Source organism: Cervus elaphus, chromosome X (assembly GCF_910594005.1).
Source record: "Cervus elaphus chromosome X, mCerEla1.1, whole genome shotgun sequence".
NCBI classification, from domain to species: domain Eukaryota; kingdom Metazoa; phylum Chordata; class Mammalia; order Artiodactyla; family Cervidae; genus Cervus; species Cervus elaphus.
In genome coordinates this window covers 45152319-45168685 of record NC_057848.1, presented here as the reverse complement: position 1 = coordinate 45168685, position 16367 = coordinate 45152319, and the positions used below count along the sequence as shown (strand labels likewise).

The 16367-nt window shown below is 37.7% G+C and overlaps 1 pseudogene; it reads right to left on the bottom strand.

Annotated features, from left to right (window-relative positions):
* Window positions 1-11405: 11405 nt before the first annotated feature.
* LOC122690281 lies at window positions 11406-13441 on the bottom strand (annotated as a pseudogene).
* Between the last annotated feature and the right edge of the window lie 2926 nt (window positions 13442-16367).

Here is a 16367-nt window from a genome sequence, read left to right as displayed (position 1 = left end):
AGGGAACTCTACTCAATGCTCTGTAATGAACTATATGGGAATAGAATCTTAAACGAAGTATATATGCATATACCAAATGAAATCACTTTGCTGTACACCTGAAACTAAAACAACATTGTAAATCAACTACACTTTAATAAAATCTTTTAAAAAATGATGCACACACTAAACTAGAATAAAATGAAACATCACATATTTGTGCAAAATGCCAAGAAACAGATTGTTGTATCGGCACTTGGATACAGTATGCTGTTGGGTTAAATTTGTTAGCATAGAACTCTAAGTTTTACACTGAGATGATTTTACACTGAGGAGAAACATCAAAATAAGCCCTGGTATAGCATAGGTCATGTGCATTTTCACATGTAATCATAGATAATTATATCTTCCTAAATGTCCTTGTCCCTTTGTGACCTGGCAAAATCTGATTCTTCCTTTCAACCTTAGGTTAAATAGTGACTCCTCTCTTAAAATCCTACCCAAGTAATTAGCCTCCAACTAATAAAAATAAATGGAAAAAAAAATCCTACCCAGTTTTCCATGATAGAATTAGTAGTTCTGTCCTTTCAGATGCATTTTGTTAATATCTAACAATTTGGTTACTATAATTAATCTGCTTACATATCTTTTATCTTTGATTCTTCCACAATTCTTCCACATTGTTTTCAGTTAATTAGGCTTTTATTTATCTTCAAACTTCCCAGAATTATGTGGTTTCATAAATAAGCATGAAATCTTTAAGTTTTATTTTATAATATGAAACACAGTAGCATTTTTCACAGGTGAAACAGAAGAATTTCTTCATTCAATATAATAGTATGTAGAATTACACATTGGAGTTGGAGTTAAAATTTGATATTTTTCTTTTTATGTTTAGTGTTCTCTTAGTAATAGCAGAGAGGGTAGGAAAAAATGGCCTGTATGAACAACCAAAGAATATATAGCTACCTTTCTTCTAAAATGATTAATGTATTGCTATAATTTCAGACTCACTTTACCTAGCTGTCCAAACCAAGCCTTCTGTTTCTTATGTCTCACACCCATTGCAATGGATTGTAATGGTTTTGTGCTCACAGTTGCATGTGTACCCTCTCCTCCCATATACATTTATCATTCTCAATGTAAATTCCCCACCAGGGCTATAGATTATGGCTCTACACTCTGCACTTACAGAAAACCTAATGAAAAGAATAAATTACAGAGGAAGAAATTACCAACTATTACCATGATTCCCAATACTAGGGACCTTGAGCTACTTTAATGTGTATGAAAACTACTTCCAATGATTACAGCATCAGTGGGGAAAATGGAAAAAAAGGAATTAACATGAGTTGGAAAAGAACCTCCCTTTTGCTTTTGTTCATATAATAACGTGGTTATGTAGTGAATTAACTGAACTAGGTAAATTGTTAGGCTGTAATGAAACACAGGGCTATGTATTGTTATATTGTCCTGAATAGAATAGAGAGTTTTACCACTCTAGGGTATTCGGAAAGCATAGTTATAGGAAGAACAAAAATATTTCCAGGGACTTCTCCCTTGAAAGAGCTCCGTCTCTCCTAAATGTCTAGAAACTACAAGTAATATGTTTCCTCCCTATGATTTGATAGGCAGCAAAAGGCTCCCCTGCCCCAAATATTTCCATCCCAAAGAACCAGAACTCTTCATATTACTCATATCTTTGGATGGAATTTATAAAGGTTCCAATGACCATACAGTTTTAGCACCTGAATGGAAGACAGTTTAGACATAACAGCCTATCAACTAAGACTTACAGGTTTTGTTTTGCTAAATACCAGAAAGCAAGAAAAAATTTAATGTACATTTAAACACAGACAATTTTCACACAAATTAGATTCTATACTGCTTTTGAAAACTCATGAAATCTGGCAAAACTAGACTCATATTCCTGCACACAGAATATTGACTTTGGGCAAGTCATTTCATCTCTTTTTTTAAAATTTATTAATTAGAGTATAATTGCTTTACAATGTTGTGTTGGTTTCTGCCATTCAACCACGTGAATCAGCCATATGTATACATATATCCCCTCCCTCTCTGAATCTTAGTTTCCTCATCTGCAAGATGAATATCTAGGTCACAAAATTGTTAGTAGAACTAAATAAGATAATAAATAGAGAGCCTAGTGCATATTAAGCACTTGATAAATGATAATTATTAGTATTAGTGATTAAGGTAAATACCCTGTCTCCAGGGACATGTATCCTGCAATTTGGCACCAACCCTTCTACACCAGACTTTTCTCTCAATATAGATGTTGAACATCAGTGCCAGTCTACCAGTACACTTGCACTATCTTCCTTATAATAAGAATGTTTCTGTACTAGTTTGCATTCCCACCAACAGTGTAAGAGGGTTCCCTTTTCTCCACAGCCTCTCCAGCATTTATTGCTTGTAGACTTTTGGATAGCAGCCATCCTGACTGGTGTGTAATGGTACCTCATTGTGGTTTTGATTTGCATTTCTCTAATAATGAGTGATGTTGAGCACCTTTTCATGTGTTTGTTAGCCATCTGTATGTCTTCTTTGGAGAAATGTCTGTTTAGTTCTCTGGCCCATTTTTTGATTGGGTCATTTATTTTTCTGGAATTGAGCTGCAGGAGTTGCTTGTATATTTTTGAGATTAATCCTTGTGTGGAGATTCCTTAAAAAACTGGAAATAGAACTGCCATATGACCCAGCAATCCCACTCATGGGCATACACACTGAGGAAACCAGATCTGAAAGAGACACGTGCACCCCAATGTTCATCGCAGCACTGTTTATAATAGCCAGGACATGGAAGCAACCTAGATGCCCATCAGCAGATGAATGGATAAGGAAGCTGTGGTACATATACACCATGGAATATTACTCAGCTGTCAAAAAGAATTCATTTGAACCAGTCCTAATGAGATGGATGAAACTGGAGCCCCTTATACAGAGTGAAGTAAGCCAGAAAGATAAAGAACATTACAGCATACTAATGCATATATGTGGAATTTAGAAAGATGGTGACGATAACCCTATATGCAAAACAGAAAAAGAGACACAGAGATACAGAACAGACTTTTGAACTCTGTGGGAGAAGGTGAGGGTGGGATGTTTCAAAAGAACAGCATGTATACTATCTATGGTGAAACAGATCACCAGCCCAGGTGGGATGCATGAGACAAGTGCTCGGGCCTGGTACACTGGGAAGACCCAGAGGAATCGGGTGGAGAGGGAGATGGGAGGGGGGATCGGGATGGGGAATAAGTGTAAATCTATGGCTGATTCATATCAATGTATGACAAAACCCACTGAAATGTTTTGAAGTAATTAGCCTCCAACTAATAAAAAAAATTAAAAAAAAAAAGAATGTTTCTATTTTTCAAAATGAATTATAAATTGAGAGGACTTTTGTATTTCAGAAAAACAGGAAAGAATACTAAAACACCAAATATTCTCCAGATACTTTAAGCATGGCCTGATTTCTAAACAAAGTAGATTTGTCTACCATGAAAAGTGCTACTTTAAAGTTTCCCCCCACTTGGCAGTATTGTTGTTGTTTTCACATTGTATATTTCAAACTGGTCATTCTTAGTTTCAAAGTTTCAAGACTTCAAAAAGATCCCAAGATATCTGAGTAGTGCATTAAAAACAAAGTTGGCATACTTTTCTTTTAAAAATCTGTTTGAAGTCAAGATGTGTTCAAGAAGAAAAGATGCTTCATCTTCTGAAGCTGTGATACTTATTCTCTGTTTGTCCCTATCCATTCCTCCCCCGATCTATTCTCTACCCTTTTCTGACCTGCTCTGTGCTCTTGGAAAACTATTAATAATATCCACTAACAGCATTACAGGAGTTCTCTTCTTGACTGGCTTCTATGTATTTCTTACCTCTAGTTACTATCAGGAGGAGACTGAGGGTGGAAGGTGGAAGAGAGGGAAGGATAGAAGAGAGGTCAGAGAAGAAAGGTCCCTATGTTTATGCTCTCTCCCCTACACTCCATGAACTGCCATTTTGTGGTTCCTCTGTAGTCAAAGTTCTTATATTTTAACCCATCTTCCATGGCTCTATACCCTCTACAAATTATAGTAACATCATTCTCCCTCCCTGCCCATTCAAGGCTAAGGATGGTGATAGACTCCTATCGTGGTTATTTCCTGGGAACCTCCACATGTCTCACTAGTTCCCTTAACCCTAAATATTTTGCGCCAAGTAATCTCTTGAAATATTGAATTAGATTATGTCTCTGACTAATATAGAAGGCATTACTAAAGGTACTATTTTGTTTAAAAGATATTATTCAGCCTTAATTTTTGAGCTATACTTGTTAAAGCAATAAAAATAAAATCTGTGACTATTCTACAATAATGACTCTATGACTTATATAACCTTTATAATTGAATAGATATATGACTATTTAAGTGTTTTTTCTTTCAAAGTAAATATATATAAATGTGTACCATTTTAGTATTGTTGGTTTTGGCATGGAAGAAATTACAGAATAAAGCAAAAATAAAGGATAAGTGTTTCAAAGATGGTTCAGTGGTAAAGAATCTGCCTGCCAATGCAGGGACATGGGTTCAATCCCTGATCCAGGAAGATCCTACATGCCACAGAGCAACTAAGCCCATGCACCACAACTATTAAGCCTGTGCTCCAGAGCTCATGTTCTGCAACTATGAAGTCCATGTGTCCTAGAGCCAATGCTTCACAACAAAAGAAGTCACCACAATGAGAAGCCTGTGCACCCCAACTCACCACAACTAGAGAGAGTAGCCCCTGCTCGCCACAACTTGAGAAAAACCCATGCAGCAACAAAGGTTCAGCATAACAAAAAATAAATAAATATAATTTTTAAAAATTAATAAAAAGCATATAATCACCTAAACAGATGTGCAAACAGAATCTGACAAAATTAAACATCTATTTATGATAAAAAAAAACTCTCAGCAAAATATAGGTATCTCAACATAATAAAGGCCATATATAACAAATCCATATTTAACATCATATAGAACAGTGGAAAGATTAAAGCATTCCCTCTAAATTCAGACACAGGAAGGATCCCACTCTCGCCTCTTCTATTTAACATAGTATTAGAAGGCATAAACACAGTAATCAGACAAGAAAAGAAATAAAAGGCATCCAGATTGGAAGGGAAGAAGTAAAACTATCACTGTAGATGATATGACACTATATATAGAAAGTCCTAAAGTCTCCACACCAAAAAAAATGAATAAGTGAATTCAGTAAACTTATAGGATACAAGATCAATATAAAGAAATCTGCTATTTCTTTATATGCTAATAATGAACTGTCAGAAAAAGAATTCAAGAAGATAACCCCAGTTATGACTGCATCAAAAAGAATAAAATAACTGGGAATAAACTTCACCAAGGAGATAAAAGACCTATACTCAAAAAACTCTAAGACATCAACAAAGGAAAGTGAAGACAATACAAATAAATGGAAGGCTCCATGTTCATAGACTGAAAAAATCAATACTGTTAAAATTTCCACACTACAAAAGCAATCAACAAATTTAACATAATGCCTATCATAATACCCATGACATATTTCCAATCCTAAAATTTATATGGAATCACAAAAGACCCAAATCAGCCAAAGCAATCTTGAGAAAAAAGAACAAAACTGAAGATTTACATTTCCTAATTTCAGACTTTATTAGAAAGCTACAGTAATCAACATAGTATGTTACTGGCACAAAAACAGGCACATAGAATAATGGAATAGAATAGAGCCCACAAATAAATCCATGCACTTATGATCAATTAATCTACAACAAAGGAGGCACGAATATACAATGGAGAAAAGACAATCCCTTGAATAAGTGCTTCTGGGAAAAATCAGACAACAACATGTAAAAAAATGAAATTAGAACATTCTTCAACACCATATAGAAAAATTACCTCAGGATAAAGACCTAAATGTAAGATCAGAAATCATAAAAATCCTTGAAGAAAACATAGGCAAGACAACCTTTGACATAAATCACTGCAATATTTTTTGAATCAGTCTCAAAGGAAATGAAACAAAAGCAAAAATAAACAAGTGAAACCTAATTAAACTTAAAAGCTTTTGCACAACAAAGAACACCACTGGCAAAAAGAAAAGAAAACTTATTGGGTGGGAAAAAGTATTTTTCAAATGATATGACTGGTAAAGTGTTAATATCCAAAATATGTAACAGCTCATAAAACTCAATATCAGAAAAACAAATAACCCAATCAAAAAAACAGGCAGAGGACCATAATAGACATTTTTCAAAAGAAGCTATACAAATGGACAATAGGCACATGAAAATACTCAATACTGCTAATCATCAGAGAAATGCAAATCAAAACCAAAACGAGATATCACCTCACACCTGTCAAAATTACTATCATCAAAAAGTCTACAGATAAATTTTGGTGAGGATGTAGAGAAAAGGGAAGCCTAGTACACTGTTAGTTGGAATGTAAATTGGTGCAGCCACTATGGAAAACAGTATGAGGTTTCCTCAAAAAACTAAAAACAGGACTACCATATGATTCAGCAATTCAACTCCTGGGCATATGCTAAACGAAAATAAACACTAAGTTGAAAAGATAGATGTACTCCAATTTTCAAAGCAGCATTATTTACAGTATACAAGATACAGAAGAAATCTAAGTGTCCATCACAATAGATAAATTGATAATGGAGATGTGTATATGTATGTATGTATACACACACACACAAAGAGGAATACCACTCAGTTATAAAAAAGAATGAAATTTTGCCATTTGCAGCAACATGGATGGACCTAGAAGGTATTACACTCAGTAAAATAAGTCAGATAGAGAAACAGCACTCAATGTTACCACTGAAATGGGGGATTCCCTGGTAGCTCAGTGGCAAAGAATCCACCTGCAATGCTGGAGACATGGGTTTGACCCCTGGGTTGGGAAGATCCCCTGGAGAAAGAAATGGCAATGCACTCCATTATTCTTACCTAGGAAATCCCATGGACAGAGGAGCATAACGGGCTACAGTCCATGGGCTCGCAAAAGAGTCAGATATGACTTAAAAACTAAGCAACAACCAACAATCATTTAAATGTCAAATCTAAAAAATAAATAAATGAATTAAAAAAACAAAAACAGACTCAGAGAAAAAAATTGTGGTTACCAGTAGGGAGAAGAAAGGGGGCAGTGGCAAGACAGGGATAAGGGATTATGAGGAACAAACTATAATGTATGAGGTAAAAAAGCTTCAAGAATATATTTAATAGCACAGGGAATATAGCCAATACTTTATAATAACATGAAAGTGATTATAAGCTATACAATTTGAATCACTGTCATACACCTAAAGCTAATATAACATTGTAAATCAACTATACTTCAATGAAAAAATTAATCCTAATAACGATATTATTATTCCATCTACTAGAATGTCACTTTCAAAAAAAATTGTTCAATTAATTGAGTTACAATACTGCAATTAAGGATTACAGTAGTCCATGTGCTGGAAATACTTATTACTTAATAAAACATTATTTAACCCTGGGATTGAGTACGTTAATACTCAAAAGATAAAGAAATGCTCACTTTTATTGAAGCCAAACTATTAGGAAAATCAAATAAATGTAATTTTAGCACCTTGACAACAATGAAACACAAATAACAACCAAACAAGGTGATGAAAGGTGTTTACAAAAAAAAAAAAAAAGAATCATTCTCCAGGGGCTGTCCTATGCCAAGGATAGAATTAGTTCATATATTTTCATTTTTAACCAAAATACTGGTCAATAATCATCCATGTTAACTAAGATGACAATAAGCTCTTAAACCAAAACAATGTGAAAGAAAAAGAAACGCAAGAAGGCAAAATCGTTCTCTGAGGAGGCCTTAAAAATAGCTGAGAAATGAACAGAAGCAAAAAGCAAAGGAGAAAGGGAAAGATATACCTAATTGAATGTAAAGTTCCAAAGAATAGCATGGAGAAAAAAGAAAGCCTTCTCAAGTAAACAATGAAAAGAAATAGAGGAAAACAAATAGAATGGGAAAGACTACAGATTTCTTTAAGAAAACTGGAGATACCATGAGAACATTTCATGCAAAGATGGACACAATAAAGGAAAGAAACAGTATGGACTTAAAAGAAGCAGAAGATATTAAGAAGAGGTGGCAAGAATACACAGAAGAACTATACAAAAAAGGTCTTAAAGTTCTGAGTAACCATGAAGGTGCGATCACTCACCTAGAGCCAGACATCCTGGAGTGTGCAGTCAAGTGAGCCTTAGGAAGCATCACTACAATTAAAGCTACTGGAGGTGATGGAATTCCAGCTGAGCTTTTTAAAATCCTGAAAGGTGATGTTGTTAGGGCCAGTGTACTGGGATGACCCTGAGGGATGGGATGCGGAAGGATGAGGAAGGGGGGTTCAGGATGGGGAACACATGTACACCCATGTGTATGTGATGCATGGCTGATGCATGCCAATGTATGGCAAAAACCACTACAATATTGGAAAGTAATTAGCCTCCAATTAAAATAAATTAATTAATTTAAAAAAATATGCCAACAAATTTGGAAAACTCAGTAGTGGCCACAGGACAGGAAAAGGTCAGTTTTCATTCCAATCTCAAAGAAGGGCAATGCCAAAGAATGTTCAAACTACCATATAATTGTGCTCATTTAACATGCTAGCAAGGCTGTGCTCAATATTCTCCAAGCTAGACTTCAACTGTACATAAACCACGTGTGTATCTGTATATCTGGGACTTCCAGATAGATATACAGGCTGGATTTAGAAAAAGCGGAAGAACTGGAGATCAAATTGCCAACATCCATTGGATAATAGAAAAAGCAAGAGAATTCCAGAAAAATAGCTACTTCTGCTTCATTGACTATGCCAAAGTCTTTGACTGTGTGGATTACAATCAACTGTGGAAAATTCTGAGAGAGATGGGAATACCACACCACCTTACCTGCCTCCTGAGAAACCTATACACAGGTCAAGAAACAACAGTTAGAACCACACATGGAACAAAGGACTGGTTCCAAATTGGGAAAGGAGTACATCAAGGCTGTATATTGTCACCCTGCTTATTTAACTTATATGCAGAGTACATCATGTGAAATGCCAGGCTGGATGAAGCACAAGCTGGAATCAAGATTGCCAAGAGAAATATCCACAGTTTCAGATATGCAGATGATATCACCCTAATGGCAGAAAGTGGAGAGGAACTAAAAAGCCTCATGATGATGGTGAAAGAGAAGAGTGAAAAAGCTGGGTTAAAACTCAACATTCAAAAAATTATCATGGCATCTGGTCCCATCACTTCATGGCAAATAGATGGAGAAAAGAAATGGAAATAGTGACAGACTTTATTTTCAGGCTGCAAAATAACTGTGGAAGTTGAGTACAGCCATGAAATTAAGATGCCCACTCCTTGGAAGAAGAACTATGACAAACCGAGACAGTGTACTAAAAAGCAGAAACACCACTTTGCCAACAGGGGTCTTATAGTCAGTCAAAGCTATGTTTTTTCCAGTAGTCATGTATGGATGTGAGAGCTGGACCATGAAAAAAGCTTAGCACTGAAGAATTGATGGTTTTGAACTGTGGTGTTGGAGAAGAGTTTTTTTTTTTCAATTAATTTATTTATTTTAATTGGAGGCTAATTACTTTACAATATTGTAGTGTTTTTGCCAAACATCATCATGAATCAGCCATGGGTGCACATATGTTCCCCATCCAGAACCCCCCTCCCACCTCCCTCCCCATCCCATACCCCAGGGTCATCCCAGTGCACCAGCCCTGAGCACCCCGTCTCATGCATCAAACCTGGACCAGCGATCTGCATCACATATGATAATATACACATTTCAATGCTACCCTCTCAAATCATCCCACCCTCACCTGGAGAAGACTCTTGAGTCCCTTGGACAACAAGGAGATCCAACCAGTCAATCCTAAAGGAAATCAATCCTGAATATTCATTGGCAGGACTGAAGCTCCAATACTTTGGTGTCCTGATGCGAAGAGCTGCCTCATTGGAAAAGACCTTGATGTTGGGAAAGACTGAAGGCAGGAGGAAAGGGGGCGACAGAAGAGGATGTGATGGTTGAATGGCATCACTGACCCAGTGGACATGAATTTAAGCAAACTCCAGGAGATGGTGAAGGACAAGGAAGCCTGGTGTGCTGCAGTCCATGGGGCTGCAAAGAGTCAGGTACAACTTAGCTACTGAACAGCAACAACAAGCTCTTAAAATATTCCAAAGTGCCTATAGAATTATCAAGGAATCAAGATATGCTTTGCTTAGTTTTGGTTTCCTGTACTCTTAACTTCATATTTTTATATCATTCTCTCATAATTGCTAATGCACATGTTTATTTAAGAAATAGTGTTGGATGCTTTTTTTATGCAAGATGTGCTTAGAACTACAGATGAAATGACTGTGAACAATAATGGTGTTTGAATGTTCTGGTTAACTGAGAAAATTTTGAAGGTCATTACTCACTTTACTCCATCTCCCATACTGGATACAGTGAAATTTTCTCTATGTGGCCAAATATGTTAAATAACAATGTTAAATTACCAGGATTCCCTTTAGATTACAATTTAACAATCTTACTAATTTCTAATTTCTCTTACCTCAGTTGCTACATTTGTAGGAATCAGCAGAATGTTGGCTACAGCTACTTTGGGTAAATATTTGTTTACTTGATAATGTATTCTGCTTTAGGCTGGCTTTAGGCATCTGTGATGGTGACAGGAAATTCATCTATCCCTCTCAAACACGATGCATTTAAATCAGTTCGGGTTTGAGTTGGTAAAGGATAAGCTGGTCAGAAAGGGAATACAAAGTGGGATGCATTCACTTTTGGTCTCTCAGGGGAAAGAAAATTTGAACAGGAGACCACACCTCATGTTAATCTGCAAAAGGAGGCACCCATCCCATTGCCAGGTGTCATTTGTGTTTCACAGACATATGGATAACTCAAGGGACATGCCAAAATGAATTAAAAAAAAATTGTTTTAAACTGGGTGTAAATTTTTAATGGCAGAATGACTTGACATTAATCAAAACAGAATAACGGTTACACTTTTATATTTCCAAACTAAATAATATCATCAAATTTATGAATAGCTATTGAACACCTACAGTATGTAGGGATGATGACATTGAAGATAAAGGATTCCTGATACTCCACATACCTTTGACTAGTAGTAGCTAGAAAGTTAAATTATTAGTTGCTCATCCATGTGTGACTCTTTGGGGCCCCTTGGACTGCATCCTGCCAGGCTCCTCTGTCCATGGAACTCTCCAGGCAAGAATACTGGAGTGGGTAGCCATTCCCTTCTCCAGAGATCTTCCCAACTCAGGGATCAAACCTGGGCCTCCCTCACTGTGGGCTGATTCTGTACCATCTGAGCGACTAGTGAAGCCCCTAGTAGTAAGCTGGAAGTGTACACAAATACATTTCCACTGTGATTGAAGGTGTTAAGCCAATATTGACTGATCTTACTGCTCCAAAATTCTAGTTTGTTCTGGCATCTTTGTCCCCAAAGCTGCATCTACTATCAGATCCCATGGTTGCAAGGGTGCCTTGAACAGGATAGAACACAATTCCATTTACCATGTAGATATCTTGAGGAGCTGAAGTGTTGGTTCCATTAGATTAATGATACTTAAAAGTGAAGTTATCTTTGGCAGGAATTGGGGGGTTGATGTAATAAATAGCAACTCTCCCCTCAATGCTTCCCAGGGCAAACCTGTTCGGCTTATTCTGTGTGTCTTTAAAAAAGAGCCACACATTGATGCTGATGCATCAGTGGAGACGCTATCCTCCTGAGTTCAGAAGGTTGATTCTCTAACTGATAGATAATCAGTTCCCTCTCTGCAGCTGCCACCCAGCCGTAGGATCATCACATCAGCAGAGTGACACCTTTAAGGAAGTTGTAAAATCATCACAGGAGTTGATGATTGTGTATCCCCAAACTTCAAAGTCTTATCCTAGTTCCAGGTCATCACACAGCTGTGGTTTGGTGTTATGATCCAATGTATGGTTTTAACAGGAGTATCATGTTGCACAATGTGTCTATTGCCTGCTTACTGTTGAGGTCCCATGTTTTGGCAATTGTATCACATGATGCTGTAAACACTTTGCTCCCATCATCACTCCAGCAGATATCTAGCACAGGCTAGGTGTGTATCTGCTGGGCTACTGCAATAGTCTGTCCACTATCTTGAGCTTCCTGCTGCTGCTGCTGCTGCTAAGTCGCTTCAGTCGTGTCCGACTCTGTGCGACCCCATAGATGGCAGCCAACCAGGCTCCTCTGTCCCTGGGATTCTCCAGGCAAGAATACTGGAGTGGGTTGCCATTTCCCTCTCCAATGCATGCATGCATGCTAAGTCGCTTCAGTCGTGTCTGACTCTGTGTGACCCCATGGACAGCAGCCCACCAGGCTCCTCTGTCCACGGGATTCTCTAGGCAAGAATACTGGAGTGGGTTGCCATTTCCTTCTCCATTGAGCTTCCTAGAAGCAAACATCAACATCATTAGCCCACGATCCTACAGAAGAAAGTTCCCCAGCAAGGTTGGTAGGCTAAAAGACAGACAACCAATCCTATCATCAGGAGAGGATGTTACTTCAATATCCTTCATAAAGTGAAAGTGAAAGTTGAAACTCTCAGTCACGTCCGATCCTTTGTGACCTCATGGACTATACAGTCCATGGAATTCTCCAGGCCAGAATGCTGGAGTGGGTTAACTGTTCACTTCTCCAGGGGATCTTTCCAACCCAGGGATCAAACTCAGGTCTCCCGCATTGCAGGCAGATTCTTTACCAGCTGAGCCATCAGGGAAGCCCTTCATATCCTTCATAGGGTTGTGATTTACCTGTGGTTGTGTTTCCAAACATGCTGGTCCTGCCAGATCCAAAACCCGAGCTTGTTCCAAACAGACTCAGGCCACGGAGGGAAGCCAGCAACGGGGAGCAGGAGGGCTCAGGAGCCTATGACTCCACTTGGGCACAAAGGAGATGGAGGCAAGGCAGCAGGCCGGCCGAAGAAACTACCCTCCAAATTTCTAAAAGTAAGATTTTAAACCATGGGATTTGGGGGGGAATATACCAGTGAACAGCATACTTCTCCTTCTGCCTCATCTTCTACATCTAACCAACACCAGTGTTTCATGAATTATAACTTCTAAACATCACTGGAACACACCATTCCTCTCCATCCATATGTCACATCCCTAAGCGGAAGCCACCCTCATCTCTTTCCTGGACCTTCTCCTAACAAGTCCCCCTGTACCAAGTCTTTCTCCATTCCAAACTACTTTTCATATCACAATATCATTAATCATTCTAAATAAAGCACAAATATAATCATTACCTTCGCTGCCTTGCGTTCAGGCTTCCTGTTGCCTGCAAAGTTAAATTCAAACGGCATAGCAAGGTATGTGAGTACAAGTCTTACACTTTTTCATTAACCATCCCCATGTATCGGTGGATATACTTCATGTTCTAATTAAACTAAACTGCTAACAGCTCCACACATACTTATTTCCTCTCATCTCTCCAGAATTTAGCACATGCTAGTCCCTTGGCCATGCACACCCTTCACCTCTTCACCTTCACTGTTTCTAAAGCTCACTTTACTCATAATTCAGGTCTCAGCAAAGACACCTTCCTTCAGGCAACCTCATTTGACTCTCAAAGACTGTGCTAAATATGGCTACTGGTTTTACCAGAATAATTTGTGATTCCTTGTTACCACTTAATCCCACTGTATTTTAATTTCCTATTTGTCTAGCTTTTTCACTGGGCTGTAAATTCCATGAGAACAATTTTATCTTGGTAATCCTTATATCCTCAATCCTTAGTATAATAGTTCCACATAATCTGTTGTTGCTAATAGCCCTCCTATCTGAAATCCATAGATTTTTTTTTTTTACTTCAAAGATTCATGTCCAATCTGAAAATGGGGGTGCATTTGAGTCTGGGGGAAGTGGACAGGTAACCTGGGTTATCTATCATGTCCAGAAACTCAATATATAAAATGATAGAGATACTATATCTACTATAGAGAGAGCTATGTCTTATAGGAATTTTTTTCCACTTTAGCACTACAAGGCACCCACAGAAGCTTTACAAGCATTTGCCCCCTCATTCACCAGTGTTGTGCAAATTAAAAACATCCTGTCAAGGCAGAGAATATTTTCCACAAGCTACAGAAAGGAAAGGACACCATTTTAGTACTTTACAAGCATTGAACCAGATTAAAATGCAGATCACAGGCAACCTGGTAATAGATTCTGAAGACAGAGATTCCGCCCTATACATCATCAAGCAGTTACAATGCATTACATACATGTTCTCAAGATTAACCATAATTTGTCTTTCCATAAGATGACACTACAACACCGTTTCGTATGCATTCTTTCACAGTTCACCCCCAATTCATCTGACATGAGATAGCCATTTCTGTTAGCTAATTGCCTTTGTCTGAAGGAAAAACAAAACTCCTGTCACTGGGACAAGCATTTGGTTACAGCTCAGGAAAAGGCATTCTTACAGTAACGGAGACATTCACACTCTATATTCCTTGATGTTTACATTTCAAAGAGATGCTTCCCAGATGCTTAAGAAAAACACTCCTGGGTTGCGAAGCTGGCAAGTGGCTTACCTAGTCTTCAAACAGATCTACAGAGATATTAAAGGGAAAGAAGGATTCACAAATAATAGGTTTTTCACAGAAATATATTGAGAAAGGGAGAGGGAATTTTCCTCTAGGCAATGGGAAAGACCATTTTAAAAAAATCTACTCTTACACGTGCACCCCAATGTTCATCGCAGCACTGTTTATAATAGCCAGGACATGGAAGCAACCTAGATGCCCATCAGCAGATGAATGGATAAGGAAGCTGTGGTACATATACACCATGGAATATTACTCAGACGTCAAAAAGAATTCATTTGAAGCAGTCCTAATGAGATGGATGAAACTGGAACCCATTATACAGAGTGAAGTTAGCCAGAAAGATAAAGAACATTACAGCATACTAACACATATATATGGAATTTAGAAAGATGGTAACGATAACCCTATATGCAAAACAGAAAAAGAGACACAGAAATACAGAACAGACTTTTGAACTCTGTGGGAGAAGGTGAGGGTGGGATGTTTTGAAAGAACAGCATGTATATTATCTATGGTGAAACAGATCACCGGCCCAGGTGGGATGCATGAGACAAGTGCTAGGGCCTGGTGCACTGGGAAGACCCAGAGGAATCGGGTGGAGATGGAGGTGGGAGGGGGGATCGGGATGGGGAATACGTGTAAATCTATGGCTGATTCATATCAATGTATGACAAAACCCACTGAAATGTTGTGAAGTAATTAGCCTCCAACTAATAAAAAAAAAAAAAAAAAGAATGAAAGAAAAATCTACTCTTATACCAGTCAGCTCAAAGTTAGGTAGGCCTTTGTCCTTTCTTAACAAGCAGGCCTCCCTCAGAGAATATATTTCCTCTCTCACGATCTATGTATCTCACATAGTAGAAGAAATGCTTTGAGAAAGCCATACCCATGGCTTTGAAAAACATATATATGCTAATAAGGTGGCTTTAAAAAACATATATGTGCTAATAAGAAGTCCAGATTATATTACTATTCTGACCTTTCCCTTGAACTCAAGACTCAGAGGAGATATTAAAATATTTAAAGATCAGGACTTCCCTGGTGGTCAGTGGTTAAGACTCTATGCTCCCAATGCAGGGGGCCCAGGTTCAACACTGTTCAGGGAACTAAGATCTCGCATGCTGTATGGCAAGGCCAAAATGAATAAAAAAAAATACTCTACAAAATAAAATATATAAACAAATATTCAAAGATCGATATTGCCTGGATATTAGGAAATCAGAAAAGATACCAGCCTGTGTTCTTTGTAGGTATGCTCTATATATGCAACTGTCTAACCAAAATTTCCACTTAATAACGAATTGGTGTCTTAAGTATATTGTGTGAAACTTCTATCCCTAAACTGCTCATAGCATGGTCTTCCCTGTATCAATAAAAGATAACCCTACTGTTTGGGCAAAAAAAGCAGGAGTCATCACTGATTCTTTCTCTTACACTCCACACCCAGCTTATAGGGAATCCTGTCTTCTCCAATTTAAAAATGTGTGAGCAAATCTCAACATTTCTTATCACCTACACTGTTAAGACTCTAGTCAAAACTACTATCACTTTGGGGCCTGGATTACTGTAAAAACCTACTAACTGGTCTCCCTGCTTAACATCTTCTGCTCCTACAGTCTCTTCTCCATACAAAAGCCAGAAAGATTTTGTTAAAAATCCTAAATCTGAGAAAATA